This window comes from Macaca mulatta, chromosome 7 (genome assembly GCF_049350105.2).
Source record: "Macaca mulatta isolate MMU2019108-1 chromosome 7, T2T-MMU8v2.0, whole genome shotgun sequence".
Classification (NCBI taxonomy): Eukaryota; Metazoa; Chordata; class Mammalia; order Primates; family Cercopithecidae; genus Macaca; species Macaca mulatta.
Window position 1 is genome coordinate 178,964,737 of NC_133412.1, and position 19,926 is coordinate 178,984,662.

Sequence of the window (19,926 nt, forward strand, 5' to 3'; positions counted from 1 at the left end):
GCTGGGATGCTGAGCAGGGAGAAGTGGGCAGCTCAGAGGGAAGAGGTGGGCTGGGATGCTGAGCAGGGAGAAGTGGGCAGCTCAGAGGGAAGAGGTGGGCTGGGATGCTGAGCAGAGTGTGGACGGAGGTGCAGCTGGGTGCACCCGTGTGGTTCGGCTGGGAAGGGAGGTGTGCATGTGGGGGAGAGAAATTGGGCAGTGGAGGTCCTGTCCCAAGAAAGAGGCTGTCTGCAGGCGATCTGCTCCCTCTCGTGGCCTAGTCCACCTCTACACCAGCAGTTACCTCCCTGCCCTGCAACCCCTGCCTCCCAGTACGGCCAGATGCTGTCCCTCGTCCTCCCCGCAGCACTCTGAGGGCAGGAGAGTCGATCAAGGGGCAGAGAAGAGAAACCCTATCTCTGGATACACAGTGGCCCATGTCGCCGCCCCGGAGTGGGGTGTGCTATTCTCCTAGCATGAGCAGTTGTGGCAAGAGACACCCCACTTCCAGATGACAGGGCTCTGCCTTGTCTGAGATGCTCGCCATAAATCCCCGTGTGTGTCCCTCGCCCTGACACATTTGAGGCCTGGAGGCCTGGCCTGGCCATGCAGTATGCATGCCCCACCATAGCTCCACCGCCACCAGGAATTCAGGTGCTGCTGAAGCTGCACCAAGAAAGCCCCAGCCCAGTCGGCTCCTCTGGATGAATGAGAGTGAGCTCTTTTCTAATTGTGAAGTACATGACAGGTTGTAGCTGTGAAGACATTGTTGGGTCACTCTGTGGAAGTCTGAGGTGACCCCTTCCAGGGTCAGCCCATCTTTCTTCACCATCTGGGTGGGTTGGTGATGGAGCCACAACAGCAGCGAGCTTCACATTGTCTCAAAATATCATCCGTGTGAGGGAAGGAGGGACGGCTCCTCCTTGGGTGCCTCCCTCTCCTTAGGAGGAAAATGCTTCTCAGAAGTGTCCGCTCAGGTCCTGTGGTCCAGAGCTTGTTCCAGGACAATCTGTACACTTCCACTGGCAGGGGACATGGGTGTCATGACTGGCCACCTGCCCACAGGTGAGCCTGTGGTATCATGGATGCCCCAGAAGACACGAGACTCCTGGGTCTGAGACAAAGGGCTTTGTTTCTCAGCACGAGCTTCAGCTGTGGCTCCTCTTGCCCACAATCCTGTAGAGGTGATGGGAGTGCCTGGTGATCCAGCACACGCAGCTGGCAGGAGCCCACCCTCCCTCTGCCATTACCCAGGAGGCCCCAGCGTGACATCAAAAATACTCTGCAACTTGGCCCAGGCTCACATTCTGCAAAAGCTGTGAGCTTGCAAATTGCCTTTGATCATATAAGACCCATCATGGTGATCAAGTTCTTTCTACATAACGCCAGCACATATTTAACCCCTCACACAGCGCAACATCCAGCTTAACCTGCACGGCAGCAACCCAGCCTCCAGCTCTGTTTCACCCAGCACATGTCAACAATTCTCTTCCCAGGAGATTCCAGCAGCACGGTCTGGGAGCTCCTGAGTCCTTGGGAAGTTCTGCAGCTCGGCTTACCCAGGGCTGCCCTGGCCAAAGCCCCAGCCACTCTCCTTTATGGCGGAGAGTGGGACTGTGTCCCCCTTCATTTCCCTAGAATGGTGGGGCTGGGAGCTGGGCAAGACCCGCCTCCGCCTGCCTGTGGGAAGAGAGACGTCGGAGTCTAATCACAGATGCAACAAGATCAGTCATCCAAAAAGATAAAATATGCTTGAACTTCTGACCCTTCATCTTCCTTTCAGAGCACACTCACATTTTCTATAGGAAAACAGCCTCATAATAATAAAAACCCAATTGAGCGAAATTGAACTCACTTATCTTAAGCAATAAAAAAGCAAACATTATTGGATTCATTTTATGCAGTAAAATAATGGAGATGCACTAAGTGGCAGCCCCAGAGGGAAAAGCCATCAGAGTCACTGCCAGTGCAGAACGGTGGTGGAGGCTGCAAAGCCACATTCCCACCTTGGCTGAAACATGGGTGGCTTCATTTGTTGTAAAAACAAGGTAACTGCCATTTAACCAGAGAAGGATGAAGGGAAAAAACACCCCCCGGTCAGAGGGTGTCGGGGAGACCAGCTGTCTTTGGGGCTCGGCCTGCAGGCAGGCCCCGGCAGCGTGACTAGGGCTGCACTGGGCGTGAGGACAAAGGGTGCAGAGAGTCAACAAGTGGGTGAGGAGAGGGTAGAAAAGGCAGTGGGCAGGTTGGGGGAACACCAGAGGGAGGCAGAAGGGGGCAGGAGGAGGAAGGGGCCTGGGTGCCAGAGGGAGGTCAAGACAGAGGGGGAGGTGAGCAGGAGTGTTGCCAGACACATGGCAGCCCCTGGCTCCTGCCCATCCCCACCACCCTGCACTGGCACGAGGCCCCAGATTTCCCTGGGACAGTACCGCCTCTCCTCACTCCGTGGCTGATGTGGAGTGGACTCCGTCCTCTCGGGGCTGGGGCAGCTGCCAAGGAAGGGGTGTTAACATCACACTGTCCCCCGAGAGAGAAAACCCATGGTGGCCACTGGGCTTTGTACGTTTGCATCCCCCCCCGAAACTTATGTTGAAACATAATCCCCAATGCAACAGGCTGTCCATTTTGTGTGGCTATAATAATACCTCAGGCTGGGGAATTAATTTACAAAGAAAAGACATTTATTTCTTACAGTTCTGGAGGCTGAGAAGTCCAAGATCGAGGTGCCAGCTCTGGCGAGGGTCTTCGTGCTGTGCCAGCTCATGGCGGAAGGTGCAGGGGCAGGAGAGGGTGAGAGAGAGAGAGGGCCCAGCTTGCTGTCGTAACCACCCACTGTGCAGATAGTAAACACACCGCGAGATAACGACGCTAACCCCTCCGTAAGGGTGGAGTCCACCTGGCCTCATCACCTCTTAACAGCCCCCATCTCTTCAGCTCTTTTTTTTTTTTTTTGAGACAGAGTTTCACTCTGTTGCCAAGGCTGGAGTGCAGTGGCGTGATCTCAGCTCACTGCAAGCTCCACCTCCCAGGTTCATGCCATTCTCCTGCCTCAGCCTCCTGAGTAGCTGGGACTACAGGCACCTGCCACCATGCCTGGCGATATATATATACATTTTGTATTTTTAGTAGAGATGGGGTTTCACCGTGTTAGCTAGGATGGTCTTGATCTCATGACCTCGTGATCCACCCGCCTCATCCTCCCAAAGTGCTGGGATTACAGGCCTGAGCCACCGCGCCCGGCCTGAGATGGAGTCTTGCTCTGTCGCCAGGCTGCAGTTCAGTGGCGCGATCATGTTTCACTGCACTCTCCGCCTCCGGGGTTCAAGCAATTCTCCTGCCTCAGCCTCCCAAATAGCTGGGATTACAGGCGCCTGCCACCACCCGGCTAATTTTTTGTATTTTTAGTAGAGACGGGGTTCTGCCATGTTAACCAGGCTGGTCTCGAGCTCCTGACCTCAAGGGATCTGCCTGTCTTGGCCTCCCGAAGTGCTGGGATTACAGGCGTGAGCCACCGCACCCAGCCCCCCACCTCTTAATATTGCCACAGTGGCAATTAAATTTCCACATGAATGTTGGAGGGGACACTCAAACCCTACCCCAGGCTAGGATGATGGTGGTGCTTGTCAACATACACATTCATTTCCCTCCCGGGCGAGTCTGGGCGGGTGGTCCAGGCTGCCAGGACACAGGTCCCTCCCACTCCTGGCCCCTGGGTCCTGGGTGTAATTCTTGCTCTCACAGGTCAGGCAGTGCCATCAGGTCTCAGCTGCAGCACAGCCAGGGTGGAGGATGACAGGGGATGCTTCTGGGGTCTCTTTGGGATGGGTCTCAGGAGCTGGCACAAGGCACCTGCCTACACGCTGCTGCCCAGAACTTAGACATGCCAGTGCCCTGAGCTGCCAGGGAGCCAGGAAGAGGGACCTGCCTTTGGGTGCCACATGCCCAGGGGGGTTCTTGTACTGTGAAGAAGGGGAGCCATCCTGTGTGGCTGCACCTTGGTAACTTTACTGGATTTTTCAGTGTTTTCTTCCCAAGCATCGCCCGAAACTGCATCCTGCCCAGCAGTGTGAGAGCCCCAGGGGCCACCTCCTCACTCACACCTGCCACTGGCAAATCCTCTGGACAAAGTGTAATGCTGAAACATTTTACAAAACAGTCACCCTGGATGGTCATAATGGCCGAGAAGGAAAACTCACGATGACGGAAGCCATCAACTGGCGAAATTTGATGTGGATGAGCACCGGCCCACGGTTCAGGTCTTCGCAGTAACATTTATGTGGGGGAGAATTTTTTTTTTCTTTGAGATAAACGTGTGTTTAATGGTAAAACTTAGCACACCCCAGCACCAGGAATGGCATGGAGTAGGGACAGGCAGCAGGGACAGGCAGGTGACCCCCGCGGAGCCTCACATGGCGAAGAGGATGAGGAAGACGATCATCAAACAGAAGAGTCCCATGGCCTCAGACAGAGCGCAGCCCAGAATGGCATCAGAGACGAGCTCGGCTTGAGAGACAGGTTCCTGGCATAGCCAACGATCAAGCTTCCAAACACTGTTCCAATGCCAGCCCCTAAGCCAGCCACACCCACTAGGGCTGCTCCAACATCAATCTCTGAGGCTGTGTGAATGTCCCTCGAGACAGCTCTGGTCCGGAACTCCCATCGGGCCACCTGGCGTGGGGAGCGGCTGTGGGAAAGCTGTTTAGATGAATTCTCTGGGCTGTTCAAGAAGGAGAAAGACACAGGCCTGATCAGACCCCTGGTACAACAGTGGACCAGAGCTGGAGAGATGAGTAATGCCCCGGGGGTCTGCATTTTCTCAGTCTGCACTCCCACTGCCGTGCAGCCCCTGCTGGCTCATAGCGCTCGCCCGGCTGAAGGTGACCTAAGGTGACCGACTCACTTTTACTCATTGCTTATGAAATAAGCTGAACGTGGAGCTCATTGGAAACATGTGTAGCAAAGTGCATGAGCCTTGAGGAAACCTTTCTCCCACCCTCATGAGTATCCGCCCAGGGAGTGATTTCCCCGAGAGCTGGTCCGCGTTGCGTTCCCTCCGTGAACACTTTCAAGGCTGCTGTGGGAAGTTGCACACAAACGGATGGTGGTCCTGGAGGGGATGGTGAGGCGGGGTGGGCCTGTGCACCGGATGCCAAGTCCACAACACCAGGAGGCAGTGCTCACCGCAGGAGCCACACAGCAGGTGCGTGCTGGTCTCCCATCTGAAACCTGCACCCGTGGGGTGCACCTGAGTGACCCCCGCCCCCCGGGGCGTCTCTGGAACGCCTCCTAGGAAGAGAGGCTCCACGCCTGGATGGAGACAGGTATCACACAGGTGCGTGGAGTGGAGTGTGATGCAGGGAGGTTGGTGCAGGGCCACACAGAGAGACCCCACTCAGGCAGGCCTTGGGTTAGGGTAGGCCTCACCAAGTGATGTTATGGAGGGACTGGACCGTGGCCAAGGCTGGCTTGTAGGTGGGGGGCAAACATATTCCTGGCAGGTAGGGCTGCCCACAAAGCTCACCTGCCTGAGAACCCCATCTGGCTGGGGCAGGCGGGAGTCTCCGGACCTTGGCGTCAGCGGAGCCTGCAGTGTCGCCAGACGGCCACAAGGGGGCTCCCGAGCCCGGCGCTCGGTCTCTGTGAGGAGGGAGGTGCCGGGACCCGGCTGTGAGACCGGAACCCACCAGTGGGGCCCCGACCCCGACTCTGACCCCACAGGACCCTGCCCGGGCCAAAGGTTAAACCTGCCCCAGTCCCAGGCTGGGCTGATGTTCCTGACCAGAACCCGAGCCCGATTCTGCTCGCTGAACACTCATCTGCTCCCTTGCCTCTGCCTGCCCCCAGCAGCGAGGGCCTGGCCAGTGGGTTCGTGTCACCTCCCACGTCACCTCCCGTGTCATCTGTGTGTCACCTCCATGTCACCTCCTGCATCAGCTCTGTGTCACCTCCCACATCACCTGCATCATCTCGCATGTCACCTCCATGTCACCTCCCGCATCACCTCCTGTGCCACCTTTGTGTCACCTCCTGGCTGACCATGGCCCAGTGGCATCTCCCCTGTTGCAGTGCCCGGAGAGGCTGCGGTTCCAGGGGTGGGCTAAGGAAGGTGGGTGCCTCGGCATGGGCCCTGAGTGACTCCTGGGGCGGATCCCACCTCCCCACCAAAACCCAAGCAGGAGACCACCCTTTGCTGCTGAAGCCACTGAGCTCTTGGGGCCTCTGTTTTTGCAGCAGAACCGCGTCCCCCTGCCTGACACATCTCTCATAGTCCCAGGCCCTGAGCGCAGGCCCACACTGAACCTTCACGCTCATCGTAGACTGACCCTGGCTTGCCCTGGGTCACACTCAGGCCAAGGCCCCGACAGCCTGGCCCGGTGGAAGCTCCCCAGCTTATCTCACTCACACTGTTGTCCAGGGCCCAGCCTCACGGTGACATCTGCCGCAAGAAGGCTGGGACTCTGTCCCACCTGTGTTCGGGAATGAGGGACCCTGACTTGGTCTCTGCTATCAACACATTACAGACATCACTGGGCATTACAAAAGATTTCCAAGGGCTGGGTGCCGTGGCTCACCCCTGCAATCCTAGCACTTGGGGAGGCTGAGGCTGGAGGAGGATTGCTTGAGCCCAGGAGTTTGAGAACAGCCTGGGCAATGTAGTGAGACTTTGTCTCTACAAAAAATTAAAAAAAATTAGCCAGGCATGGTGCTGCGTGCCTGTGGTCCCAGCTACTCGGGAGGCTGAGGCAGGAGGATCACCTAAGCCCAGGAGGTCAAGGCTGCAGCAAGCAGAGATGGTGCCACTGCACTCCAGCCTGGGCAACAGAGCAAGACCCTGTCTCAGAAAAACCCACAAAAAACCCAAAGAAAGAAAGAAAAAACCCAGATTTCAAAGAATTTAAACTTATTTATCCAACACAAAGCAGTTCTTCACAGGCACACTTTAAACTTCGAAATTCTTTGCTCTCCCCATGCTTGGCTGATTGGGTCTGGGGCAGGCGATGGTGCTCACTGGATCCAGTTTCTGACAAATCTGAATTGTGACAAGCTTCAGAACTGGCCCAGATGATCAATTTTCATGTAAGTTAAGGTGTCCTTCTTGTTCCCCAGCTTTTAGGTGATTTATTTTATATTTATTTATTTATTTATTATTACTATTTTTGAGACGGAGTCTTGCTGTCTCGCCAGGCTGGAGTGCAGTGATGGCATCTCAGCTCTCTGCAAGCTCCGCCTCCCGGGTTCAAGCGATTCTCCTTGCCCCAGCCTTCTGAGTAGCTGGGAATACAGGTGTGTGCCACCACGCCCTGCTAATTTTTTGTATTTTTTGTAGAGACAGGGTTTCACTGTGTTAGCCAGGATGGTCTCGAACTCCTGACCTCAGGTGATCCACCCGCCTCGGCCTCCTAAAGTGCTGGGATTACAGGCGTGAGCCACCATGCCCGGCACTTTTAGGTGATTTGATAATACTTTTTTCCATTAAAATTTTATGATGATACATAATATAGAAAGAATCTATGTAAAATGATATCTGTATATTTATGCACATACAGCCCCCTTTGAGAAACAGAATATGAGGGCCTTTGGTCCTGCCCAGGGCAAAGAAAGCTAATAAAAAATCAACTCTGGGCCGGGGGCGGTGGCTGACGCCTGTAATCCCAGCACTTTGGAAGGCTGAGGCAGGTGGATCACTTGAGGTCAGGGGTTCGAGACCAGCCTGGCCAACATGGTGAAACTCCATCTCTACTAAAAATACAAAAATTAGCCGGGTGTGGTGGCACATGTCTATAGTCCCAGCTACTTGAGAGGCTGAGGCAGAAGAATCACTTGAACATGGGAGGTGGAAGTTGCAGTGAGCTGAGATTATGCCACTGAACTCCAGCCTGGGAGACAAGAGTGAGACTCTGTCTCAAAAACAAAACAAAAACAAAACAAAAATCAACCCTGGGCCAAGTGTGGTGGCTCACGCCTATAATTCCAGCACTTTGGGAGGCTGAGGAGGGAGGATCCCTTGAGCCAAGTAGTTCCAGATCAGCCTGGGCAGCATGGCAACACCCTGTCACCACAAAAAATTTAAAAAATTAGCAGGGCATAGTGGTGTGCACCTGTAGTCCCAGGTCCTTGGGAGGCTGAGGTGGGAGGATCCCTTGAGCCCAGGAGGTGGAGGCCGGAATGAGCTATGATCGCACCACTGCGTTCCAGTCTGGATGAAAGAGCAAGACACTGTCCTAAAAAAATGAAACAATTCACCCTGGAGAACCTGCATTCATAGGACGACATATTGACTCTAGCGGCAAACGCTTAGGGCTGCAGAGCCCTGGGCAGGCTGGATACTGTCTTGGCCCCATGTGGGGTGAGGGCTGCAGACTGGGGTGGAGGCCCCGGGGAGGCGGAGGGAACCCTCAGGAACCATCTCCCTGCCTTCTGCTCTCAAGACTGACCGTTTCTTGGCGAAACTTGGTGGGGGCAGCCGGGTCTCTGCCGCTGGTATCCTTTGGGTGCTTCCTGGTGGTGGCAACCCTGTGGGGAGGAGTTGGGGAACCTGTGGGCCAACGCGGCTCCGGGAGCTTTGTCAGGTTGCAGGGCACCTTTGGTTCTCCCTTCCCGACCCTCTCTGCCCTTCTCCTTTCTGCTGTGTTTGTCAGATTTTTTTTTTTCTTCTCATTTTGATTGTATTTTGCTTCTGACAACTTTCCCAAGACTGTTGTCCCTCTAGTGGCGGCTGGGTCCACACAGCTTCCCTTTGTGCCGGACCCTCGCCTCGCTGGGTCTTGGGCTGCAAAGCTTGGATGCGGCAGCCTCAGGTTCCTGCACTCACCCTCGGGGTTTCCGCATCCCACTCATCCCACTCTAACCTCTAGTTCCTTTGGAGATAGACCTTCCATGGAAAACCCCAACTGGAGCACACCCGCCGCGTTTCCATTCCCTTGCCTGCCTACTCCGTCCACGTCTCCAGGGCTGGGCTGCAACTGTGGAGACCACCCCCTCCAGCCTTCTCCATCATGGAGACTGGAAGGTGAAGCCCGGCTAGAGGGCAGCCTGGTGGTGGGGCAAGAAATAGGAAGGCTCACCGCTGAGCCAGGGTAATGAGGCCTCTCTGCTCCCTCTTCCTGTCTCCAAAGCTTGCCAGGACCCACCCAGACCAGGCTGTGGCCTTCAGCACTTCCCCCAGGCCACACCAGAAGCCAGAGGAACTGAGCCCCGCTGGGGGACATACCCCCCAGGCCAAAGTAACAAGAGCCTGGAGAGAACAGCGCCTGAGAGAAAAACAGCGCCCTCCACAGCATGACTTGTGTGCAGCAGGAGTGTCAGAACCTCTGGGCAAAGAATTAGAGATAAATGCGGTAACATCCTTGAAGAATTAAGGAAAGATATTAGCAATAGAAAGCAATAACAGGGAGCACAAAGAACTAAGTAGGAATTTCAGGTATCAAAATAATGATTGAGAAAAATGTGGTAACTGAAATACAGTGGGACAGACGCAGCTGAGGAAAACAATCTGTAAAGTGACAAACGAGGGGAAGGAATCCTGGCAAAGCAGTCGGGGCACAGGAAGAAGGACAGGGACTGTGAGGAGAGAAGTGGGTGGGAGGACAGAGCAGAAGAAAAAGGTGAGAGGGATTTTCAAACGTTAGGGAGGAAAGACGCCACAGAATTCCAAAAGGTGATATGAGGAAAACCCGTACCTAATCACAATTATATTAAAATTTAAGAATATTAGAAAAAAGGGGAAAGTTTAAAAAATTTGAAAAGAAGGAAAAAGTTTTAATGAGAGAGCAGGTCGTGGATAAAGGGTAAGAATCACAGCGACTTCAGACCTTTCAACATGATTCAACAATGCAAGAAGACTACACATTATTTTTAAGGTATCAAAAAAAAAAAAAAACCCACTTTATACCTGCCATTTTTTTTTTTCTGAGACAGGCTCTTACACTGTCACCCAGGCTGCAGTGCAGTGACTCAATCACAGCTCACCACAGCGTTGAACTCCTGTGCTCAAGCCAATCCTCACACCTCAGCCTCCTGAGTACCTAGGAGCACAGGTACGTGCTACCACACCTGGCTCATCTTTTAATTTTTTGTAGAGATGGGGTTTCCCTGTGTTTCTCAGTCTGGTTTTGAACTCCTAGCTTCAAGCAATCATCCCACCCCACTCTCCCAAAATGCTGAGGTTACAGGCATGAGCCACCGTGGCCAGCCTATACCTATAATCTTATATCCAGCAAATTTTAAAATTCAAATGTGAGGGTATAATAAAAACATTTTTAGGCAAAAGAGGCCTCAGAATACTTGCTGTACAGAGACCCACATTGAAAATACTGTAGGAAAAAGTTCTCACGAAGGAAGGGAAAATCCCAGAAGTTGTTGCAAGAGATACAGGAAGTAAGAGCGAGTAAAGGTTATTGTTAATATCATGATATATACCTATATAATATACTGTGGATAACAGCTAATATCTTGAAAATGAAAAATTGATAATATGTCCACAATTACCCATAACCAAAATTCCAGAAAATATCAATATGATGCTGGATGTGGAATTAATCAAGGAACTAAGATTATGCTAAAGCATATATCTTGTTGGGAGAATATGAATTATATTTATGAGTTAATATATTCAGTAAATGAGTAAGGTAATTACAAGTTAATCTTAAGAACAATCACTATAAAAATTATAAGTACAATTTTTTAAACCAGTAGAAAAACATGTAATCTATTCAATGGAAAACAGGAAATATGGAAGAAACAAATAAAAAATAGCTTTGATGATATAACTAAATCGTAATACAGTTTAATCACAATAAATATTAATGGCTTAAACTGATCAGTTAAAAAATAGAGATTCTTGTATTGAAATTAAAAAAAAATTAAGATGAGACAAAGCTAAGCATAGTGGCAGACACTTGCCTATAGCCCCTGCTATTCAGGCTCAGGAGGCTGGGGTGGAGGACTGCTTGAGTCCAGGAATTTGAGTCCAGCCTGGGCAACATAGCAAGACCCTGTCTCCAAAACAAACAAATGAACAAACATAGAAACGAGCCCTCCAAGAGCAACTTTATAATTAAAACAAAAGAAGACACAAGTTGAAAAACAGAAGGATAGAAAACTATGAACTAAGAAAGTTATCATCCCAGTTATAGCAGGGAAGCTAGGAATGGAGAGGGATCCTGGCCATTGAATGCTTAGACCTGGAAGTTCCATACATCACTTCTCAAATATCATTGGCCAGAATGAATGACAATGCCAAGGGGTGAGGGAGGAGTAACTCTGTGCTCCTGGAAGTAGAGAACCACTGAATATGAACAATGTTTACCGCTACCACACACACACTCTTAATATAAGATAAAAAGGAAATACCACAAATCAATGGGACAAGATTATTTATAAATGGTATTGGCAAAATGGACTCACTATACAGAGAAAAATAAAAACTGGGCCTCCACCACTTGTTCCATACGAGCGTGGATTTGAGCCAGATTATAGATCTGTGAATTGCTATAAATTAACTATAAAGTTAATGCTAAAAAAAAAGGAGGATCACTTATTGATGTTGGAGCAGGGAAAAAGTTTTAATATAAAAATTTGGAAGCACAAATCATAAGGCAGATAATTGAAAAGATAGCTTCCATGAAAATTCAGAAAATACTTCCTGACTGTTCTGTGCTTGCCTTTCCTCACCTATAAAATGGGGGTTAATTTAACTAAGGGGTTGAGAACTGCCCCCAGGTCATTGTAAGTGCTTCATGTGGAGATATTATTATAATAATCAGTATTTCATGCCCTTTAAAACATCTCTAGTAATGCTTTTCCCCAAAACATCAATTTTGCCTGAGAGTAAAATGCCACAAAACTCACCAAAGTGTATGTATGCATACACTACTGTATGCCTGGCTTATCTTTTCCCTCCTAACTCTGCTGTGTCATTTCGTTTTGTGTGTGTCTCTTGAAAATCCACATAGCTGGATTAAGAACATCCATCTTTTAACTGGAGAATGTAGTCCGTATCTTTTTATTTTCATTAGTCATATTTATTTCTACCTCCTTATTTTGTGTTTCTATTTATCTTGCTTTTCCTCAGTATGTTTTAAATCATTTCCTTATTTCTTTAGGAGTTATTTTCCTCACTTAATCTTTCTTCTTCTGATTTAGAAGTTATACATTCTGTTTCTATTCTTTTGTGAAACAATTTTTAAATTTTATTTTTTAGAGACAAGGTTTCACTTGTCACCCAGGCTGGGTGCAGTAGTGTGATCATAGCTTACTGCAAACTCAACCTCTTGGGTTCAAACAAGTCTCTAGCCTTAGCCTCCCAGTAGCTAAGCCTACAGGCATGGGCCACAACACCTAGCTAACTTTTAATTTGTTTGTAGAGACAGGATCTTGCTGTGTTGCCCAGGCTGGTCTCAAACTTGTAGGCTCAAGTGAGCCTCCTGCCTTGGCCTCCCAAAGTGCTGGGATCATAGGTATGAGCCACTGTGCCTGGCCCGGCATCTCGTTTTTATGCGGTATTGAAAAGCTAAACATATTTGGGTCCGTTAATCACATGAGAAGCTGTACTATGAGGAAGCACATGTTTTTAAAAATTATGAAATGTTAATCTACAGAATGCTGGTGACAGACAATTCACAATTTCTAAGGATTAAAATTCTGAAAATATATGTAATTAAAACAATGAGAATAATAAAGAAACTTTGTATGCAAAATATATAGGGAGTAATTTTAGTAAGAAAAGTTATAAGACATGAGGTTGTGTTTTCTGTTAAAGGAAAAGGAGTAATATTAATAAATTATGTACTGAAAGATAATGACTGGCTGTTTCAGAATAAGAGAGACAAAAACAGCTGAGGCTGGGCGCGGTGGCTCACTCCTGTAATCCCAGCACTTTGGGAGGCTGAGGCAGGTGGATCACCTGAGGTCAGGAGTTTGAGACCAGCCTGGGTAACATGGTGAAATCTCATTTCTACTAAAAAAAAAACCAAACAAAAATTAACCAGGCATGGTGGTGCATGCCTGTAATCACAGCTACTTGGGAGACTGAGGCAGGAGAATCGGTTGAACTCAGGAGGCAGAGGTGGCAGTGAGCTGAGATCACACCATTGCACTCCAGCTTGGGCAACAAGAGCAAAACTCTGTCTCAAAAAACAAACAAAGAACAACAACAACAACAACAAAAACAGCTGATACATTAAAAGAAAAGGATTGTGAAAGGAGGCCAGGCATGGTGGCTCATGCCTGTAATTCCAGCACTTTGGGAGGCTGAGGCAGGTGGATCACATGAGGCCAGGAACTAGAGACCAGCCTGGCCAACATGGCATAACTCCATCTCTACAAAAAATACAAAAACTAGCTGGGGTGGTGGTGCATGCTTGTAATTGCAGCTACTCGGGAGGCTGAGGCACGAGAATCGCTTTAACCTGGGAGGTGGAGTGAGCCAAGATTGCACCACTGCACTTTGGTCTGGGTGAAAGCAAGGCTCTGTCTCAAAAAAAAAAAAAAAAAAAAAGAAAAGTTGTAAAAGGATTGTGGAAAAGGGATCTTATGTGGTCAAAGTTGGCTGTGATTGGATTTATTTATCTTTTTTTATGAGACGGAGTTTCACTCTTGTTGCCTAAGTTGGAGTGCAGTGGCATGATCTCAGTTCACTGCAACCTCCGCCTCCTGGGTTCAAATGATTCTTCTGCCTCAGCCTTCTGAATAGCTGGGATTACAGGCACCCACCACCACGCCCAGCTAATTTTTGTATTTTTAGTAGAGACGGGGTTTCACCATGTTGGCCAGGCTGGTCTTGAACTCCTGACCTCATGATCCACCTGCCTTGGCCTCCCACAGTGCTGGGATTATAGGCGTGAGCCACTGCACCTGGCTGGATTTATTTATTTATTTATGAGACAGGGTCCCACTGTGTTGCCTAGGCAGGAGTGCAGTGACACTCAGTACTGAGGCCTGGAGGCTGGGCTTAAGCGATCCTCCCACCTCAGCCTCCCAAGTAGCTGGGACTATGGGCATGTGCCACCACGCCTGGCTAATTTTTTTTTTTTTTTTTTTTGGTATGTTTTGTAGAGACAGGGCTTCCCCAAGCTGCCCAGGCTAGTCTCAAACTCCTGGGCTTAAGTGATCCACCCTCCTTGGCCTCCTGGAGTGCTGGGACTATGGGTGTGAGCCACCTTGCCCAGCCTGGATGGATTTATTTATAAGGTTTAATTAAAATTAGCTTTAGTATTAACAGTTCACTGATGCAAAAGTAGAATTTGGTCTTCTCTGTTAAAGTGACAGTTTTCTGGAATATTGGTCTGCTCTTGATTCTGGAAGGTTTTTCTTTCTTTTTTTTTTCATCTTGAAAAATACATATTTACAGGAACAATTCCCCATTCTCTGGGACTCTTTAGGAAAAAAAAGGTACATTTTGGGGAAGTAAAACAAACAGTGGAGACGAGTGTAGCACCGTCCCCCAAATCACCAACCCCCAGGTCCCGAGGCCTGGGCTGGGCCAGGGCTGACAGGTGAGTCCAGCAGTCTTTTGAACCCACCCTCTCCTACCTAGAATAGAGACAGGACAGGTTTTCTGTCCCCCATTCCTCCCTCCCAACTCCAGGGACATTGAAAGGGTCCTTTGTACTCACCTGCAGGAAACTGGGGAGCTGGGAGGGATCTGAAAATACACATTTGGTATCAGAAATAAACACTTGTGGGGAGAGGCGGCAGGAAGATACCCCCCCCATCCCTTCCTTCCCACCCACCCCACCAAATATAGGAAGAGATGACTCCCTCTCCCCTATTGAAAATCCCCATTATACTATCAAAATGGCAGCAGAGGAGAGACAGGGAGACGTGGAGTACTGGCTGGAGGGGCCCCCCAGACGGGGACGACCCCCAAAACACCCCTCCACTGGGGGGAAACAGGCAGGACCCCAGGGAGTTTGGCAGACAAAGGAATGGCTTCTCAGGGGGAAGAAGAACAAAGGGACATTCCTCCCTGGCCAAAAAGTTGGTTGAAAAAGGATAAGCTGTCTGAGAGAAAGGCTGGGGAGGTGGAAACTTCTATTCCAAGGGGGCGATTCTTCCTTGGCCAAGACTCCCAACCCATTAAATGGTACAAATTCTTCCTGGACCCCTGAGTATGGCCAGGAATAATAGAACGAAATAAACTAACTATTCTACTCACATCCGAAAATGCAGACAGGGCTCCCTCATCTCCCCAAGGGCAGGGTGAGGAATAAAGAAAGAAAGGTCTAGGCCAGACCCTGATTGTCTTGTCTTGCGGAAAAAAGTGGGGAGGTGGGGGAGATGTCCTAACCATCCTAAAAGGTTAGGTCAGTCGCCTCCCAGTGGCCTTCAAAAAATAAACAAACCGCCCCTACCACTGAAGTAGGAGACGTGTAAGGGCAGCCACTGGGGGACCGACAGAAAAGAGAGAAGCTGTGGAAGCTGTGTGTTTTCTGTGGAGGAGTTAATGAGAGTCAGTTACTCCTGGGAGTAATTCTTCCCAAGGATCCCCACCCCACCACAATCAGAGCATGAGTCTTTCAGGTGAACTGTTTCTCCTTGAGAGAGCAAGGATGGAGTGACCCCAGAAGGGGTGGTGGTGGTGGTGGTGGTGGTAGACACGGCTTCTGGGGCCCTGGGGAGAGCACCACCGGGTCGAGAGGCCATCCACGCTGATGGAAGGGATGTGCACCTGGGCGCTGTCGCTGCACGGAAGCTGGCAGTAGAGCTTGGCCGGGCTACGGGGCGCCGTGGGACCCGGGGTGCTCCAGAAGTGAAAGCTGGGAGGCAGCGAGCTGGGTGTCAGCAGCACCGGGGTCCATGTATGCGTAGTAAGCAGGGACGGGGGTCGGCGCCGGCCTCGGCGCCGGGAGGCCGGAGCCAGTTTCCGATCCTGGGGTCCGTTCGGGTCCCGGCCCGCCTAGCAGGCTCGGGCTGAGTGGAAGCTCTAGGTCCCGGGGCTTCTGGCCCTTCTGCGGCCGGGAGATCTCAGGGCTGGAAGCCGCGTGGCCGCCGGCTGCCCTGCGGGGTCCGTAACGACCGCGGGCCTCCGGGCTGGCACGCCCTCGCGTGGAGGGACTCTGGGCTCGGCCTTGGCGGTTTCCGGCACAAACCCTCTCTCTCCCGCAACTTTCGACTCTTCCTTGGGCCCCTCCACTCTCGCTTCTCAAACCCAGCTCCACTTTCAGCTCTTCCGATTTCAGGTTTGGGGCCTCGGGCCGGGTCAGGATGACCTGCAGAGGCAAGCGGGCCTCCTCAGCCTCCAGGCGGGCCTGCAGGCGGCTGGGACTGGGGCTCCTGCTCCCCGGGGGCGCTGCTGCTCCTGCGGGAGCGGCGCTGGGGAGCAGCACAGCAGGCGGAGGCCGAGGGGGCGGCTGTGGCTGCAGAGACTGGATGGTGCGGGTGGAAGAGAGGCCCGAACGCAGGTACTTGTTCCGGCTGCTGCGCGCCAAACCGCCAGGGCCTGCCCTTCCTGCAGCCTTGGGTGTGCCTGGCTTTCCTGAGACAGTGTTCCCTGGGGCGGCAGGTACGGCAGCAGGGGCCACATTTGCCATGGCGGAGGTAACAGACACGGCTGGTTGGGGCGGGCAGTCCTCGGTGGAGCACCCTGCGACCTCAGGTAGGACACTGACTTGTAGACGAGCTTCTGGCCGCTCTCCTTGCGGACGATGTTCCTGTGATGGTAGTACGGCAGGGCCCGGCGAGCTTGTCGTAATTCATGGTGCTCTTGTTCTTGCGTAGCCCCTACAGCCGGGCCGCCTCCTCTGCATCCACCAGCTTGAATTCACCACCATCCCGTGAAGTCCAGGAGATGTGGCCATTGCCTTGCTCTCTCGGCAGCTGTAGCAGAAACTGCCACAGCGTCACAGATGGGTCCATCGCTGGGGGAGCGCTCACGCCATTCCGGGGTACCTGTGTGTTGGGTGGCGGTGGCGCTGGCAATGTTGGCAGCTCCGAGGGGCGGGGGCTCCATACGCTGCCCCACCGCCCCCCAGGCCTGGGTTCTGAGGCGGCGGTGGCGGTCTGAAGGTTTTTCTTTACCTTTTAAGTAATTGGCCTAGGAAACTAAGGTTTTTGTGTTTCATCAAGAGAATTTCTTGTGCTTCATGTTGTCTTTCATTATGTCTTTGATTAATGAAAAAGAGCAATTTTTTTTTTCCGCAAAGATACTTTTCTGAAGTAGAGCTGCCTTTGACTTTGCAAGTCTCCACAAGATATAACAAGACAAGCATCAAAAGTAATGATTTGGGGTGACTTTGCCCTGGTTACATTAATAGTGAGATGTGGGGTAGCTAAGGGAAAGAGAAGAGGAAAAACGGACAGGCCGATTAGGCGTTTTTCTTTAACGTTACTCTGGTGGGGATTGGTCCTGGATGAAGGTCCATGACTTTGGAGAGGGCGAGGCCTTTTAGCCTCGGGTATGATGGGTCCACCCCTTCTCAGCGGTCCGACTGCCATCTCGGTCGTTAGGAGCACCAGATAAGGTCCTTCCCAGGTGGGTTCAAGCTTTTCCCCTTTCCAGCTTCTGATAAGAACGTGATCTCGAGGCTGGTGTTGGTGAGCTGGGAATTCAAGGGAGGAGAGGGTAGAAGACAGACTGAATACATAGCTTTTAAGAAACTGATCTTTTGTCTCAAATGTTGGGAGGTCAGCAGTGGAACTTAAATAAGGCAACCCATAAAACATTTCATGAGGGGATAGGCCAGTGTCTTTTCGGGGAGCAGTTCGGACCCTTAACAGGGCAATGGGAAGACACTTAGTCCACGGTAACCGGGTTTCTAGAATTAATTTAGGTAGGTGGGTTTTTAGAGTCTGGGTCATTCTTTCTACTCTTCCTGGTGAGGGTGGATGCCAGGGAGTATGGTATTCCCCCTTTATTTCTAGCGCTTGGGTTAGCCCTTTAATAATGAGCCTGGTAAAGTGGGTCCCGTTGTCTGAATCAATGGTGTCTGTTAGTCCAAACCTGGGTATTATATGTTCTAACAGGGCTTTGACGACATTGCTGGCTGTTGCATGTGGGAAGGGGAGAGCTTCTGCCCAGTGGGTAAGGTGGTCTACTATCACTAGTAAATACTTGAGGTGGCCTATTGGGGGCATTTCAGTATAGTCAACTTGGACGCTTTGGAATGGCCTTACCCCTGGAGTTTAGGCCGGGCATGGTGGCTCCTGTCCATAATCCCAGCAATTTGGGAGTTCAAGGTGGGAGGATCGTTTGAGACCAGGAGTTCAAGACCAGTCCTGGCAACTTAGTGAGACCCTGTCACTACAAAAAAAATAAAAAAATTAGCCAGATGACGTGGCACATGCCTGTAATCCCCACCACTCTGGAGGCTGAGATGGGAGGATAGCATGAGCTTGAAAGGTGGAGGCTGCAGTTAGCCATGGTTGCACCACTGTATTCCAGCCTGGGTGACAGAGCAAGAGCCTGTCTCAAAAAAAAAGAGAGAGATTTTAAACTAATTAGGCTTTTTTTTTTTTTTTTTTTTTTTTTTTTTTTTTTTTGAGACAGACTCTTGCTCTGTCCCCCAGGCTGGTGTGCAATGGTGAGATCTCGGCTCACTGCAACCTCTGCCTCACGGGTTCAAGTGATTCTTGTGCCTCAACCTCCCAAGTAGTTGGAACTACAGGTGTGTGCCATCACGCCCAGCTAAATTTTGTATTTTTAGTGGAGATGGGGTTTTGCCATGTTGGCCAGGCTGGTCTCAAACTCGTGACCTCAGGTGACCTGCTCACCCCAGCCTCCCAAAGTGCTGGGATTACAGGCGTGAGCCACTGCGCCTGGTCTAACTGGGCTTATTTGATAAGTAAAGTTATAAGGAAAACATTATAAAGTTATAAGGAAAGCAAATAGTATTTGATGCTACATCTTTAAATTATATTTTTGGAAATGTTATTAATGAGTGCTTCAGAAATTATGTGGAAATCCCGGAAATCTGACATGTCCTGGTGTAATTTTATCAGCCATAATTTCAGATATTGTGTTACAGTGTTGTATGTTACAGAAATAACCAGATTTCCTTGTCAATTGTATCATTATTATAATGAACTCTCATCACATCTTTAAAAATGGCCATTTTAAGCCTTTGCCATTCACAGTTACTGTTTTCCTTTGATTCTTTTCTAAAGTCATTTGCAATTAGCTACAGACAAAAGTGGCTTGTTCTTCAAGGAGATTCATGAAAAAGACTCTGACAGTTACTCCGAAATACAGACTGCTGCTGATAGCTTTAAGATCCTACCATTGGACTATGTAAGAATTTTCAGAAACGGAATGAGAAAACTAATGTCATGAAACTCCTAATCCAGCTTCAAACAGAACAAGATTTAATTACATGGGACTGAATGAACCAATCAGGATAATTTTTGTTTTTGAGATGGAGTCTCACTCTGTTGCCCATGCTGGAGTGCAATGGCGCGATCTTGGCTCACTGCAACCTCCACCTCCCGGGTTCAAGTGATTCTCCTGCCTCAGCCTCCTGAGCAGCTGGGATTACAGGCATGCACCACCATGCCCAGCTAATTTTTTTGTATTTTTGGTAGAGACGGGGTTTCACCATGTTGTTCAGGCTGGTCTCAAACTCCTGACCTCATGATCTGCTGGCCTTGGCCTCCCAAAGTGCTGGGATTACAGGTGTGAGCCACTGCACCCAGCTGAGGATAATTTTTAAATGACTTTTTGTTGGAAACATTGTTGGTTCTTTTATGTTTTGTTTTCCAGATTTTAGAAAACTTTTTTTCCCTTAAGCTGTCAATAGTTTACAGCAATTTGGTAAGTTACACCTTTGCGAACAGAGATGAAACAACTATTTTCTCCCTTCCTAATCCCTCCAGAGCCCCAAAACGAATAGTGAGTGTTCTTATTGAAGGCGGCCAGCCCCTCCACACCTGTGGGTATTTCTCGTCAGGTGGGACTAGAGATTGAGAAAAGAAATAAGACACAGAGACAAAGTATAGAAAAAGAACAGTGGG

General features: G+C 50.3%; 2 pseudogenes; both read right to left on the reverse strand.

Moving 5' to 3' along the window:
- Positions 1-4,331: 4,331 nt before the first annotated feature.
- On the reverse strand, positions 4,332-4,791 carry LOC100424406 (ATP synthase F(0) complex subunit C1, mitochondrial pseudogene; annotated as a pseudogene).
- A 10,706-nt stretch (positions 4,792-15,497) lies between these two features.
- LOC100424596 (ETS domain-containing protein Elk-1 pseudogene) lies at positions 15,498-16,998 on the reverse strand (annotated as a pseudogene).
- Positions 16,999-19,926: the final 2,928 nt, after the last annotated feature.